The sequence below is a fragment of the Apium graveolens genome, unplaced genomic scaffold (genome assembly GCF_009905375.1).
Source record: "Apium graveolens cultivar Ventura unplaced genomic scaffold, ASM990537v1 ctg3949, whole genome shotgun sequence".
Taxonomy (NCBI): Eukaryota; Viridiplantae; Streptophyta; class Magnoliopsida; order Apiales; family Apiaceae; genus Apium; species Apium graveolens.
The window spans coordinates 73,671-74,976 of NW_027418340.1; positions in this window are offsets into that span (position 1 = coordinate 73,671).

A 1,306-nucleotide genomic window follows, 5' to 3' on the forward strand; every position below is an offset into this window, starting at 1 on the left:
ATATATACATATATACTTTTCAAAATATTGGAAGTCCTCTTCCATGCATAATATACACAAAATCCCAGTGTATAACTGTATATATAAAAAATATATCGTTGCAAGGTGATCTCATATATCTAACCTTGTCTCAACGTTTTTCTGAAAATCTTTATCATGCATAAGATAATCATTTACTAGATATAAGTTTAAAAGATGAAGTTACAAGATACTCCAATATACTTATATCTTTTCCAAATACTACTTGAACTACCACCGTTCAAGTTATAATTAGTTCAAAAGTTCATCACATAGATGAGACTACAAGATAATACTTGAATAGATTCAACCTTTAAAATATCATCAAAATAAAATGAAGTTATGAGATACTTCATTTGATGTAAACATCATTTTGAAAACTTGACCCTGCCAACACTCAACAATCGCCCAACCGTAGCCTTTCTATCGAAGTGCTCTGGGTAGTGTTGCAGAAATTATCCAATTGGAGGATGAACTCATTACGGGAGTTTGCCGCGCCAGGAAGACCACTTACGATGATCAGTCGTAGTAGTACAACCCCACCATTTTCTACATGTAGAGGAGAACCTGTCGGATTTACTTGTCAACCGAACACTGAACTCCTAAGGAATGGACCGCCTTAGCGGAACTTCCAGGCCATTTGGGCCAATATAATAAGGCTGGGCCGGCGCTACTCGGCCACTTATGCCACTCCTAGTTCAGATGAAATCCATGACTCTGAAACGTAAAGCTCGTTCCCCCTTTCCCCAAGTAGAAACTTGTTGATACGGCTTCACCAAGAAGTCGTATCTAGTTGGAAAGGAAAACTCACCGATATTTCCCAGGCGATGCCTGTTAATGGATTAACTTGTTCCAAGAATTTTACTTCCCGAATATTGGGTAAGTAATCAAAAACTCTTTTACCAAGACAGCAACCTTGTTGCGAATATAAAACACACCACCGAGCTGGATCCCCCATGTTTTGAGCGAGTATTTAAATCCCCTTTTTAAAAGGAAGATCTTAAATATAAAAATAGTTTTGGGATCCGCTCTAACTTTTGAAAATCATTTTAAAGACTCGAAAACACTTTAAAGAGTGTTTGGAGTAAAGCTGATTTAATGAAGTAAATCAGTCCCCAGTATATTTAGAAAAATGCCTGAATATTATTATTTAAATAATATTCTCATAAAGATAATCCTTATAAAAATAATCGAAGTAGAAGTATTAAAACTTATACTTGAAATGGATATTAAATAACCAAAGATATACTTATATGAAAGTATTATCTTTATTTGAATAATCGAAAAT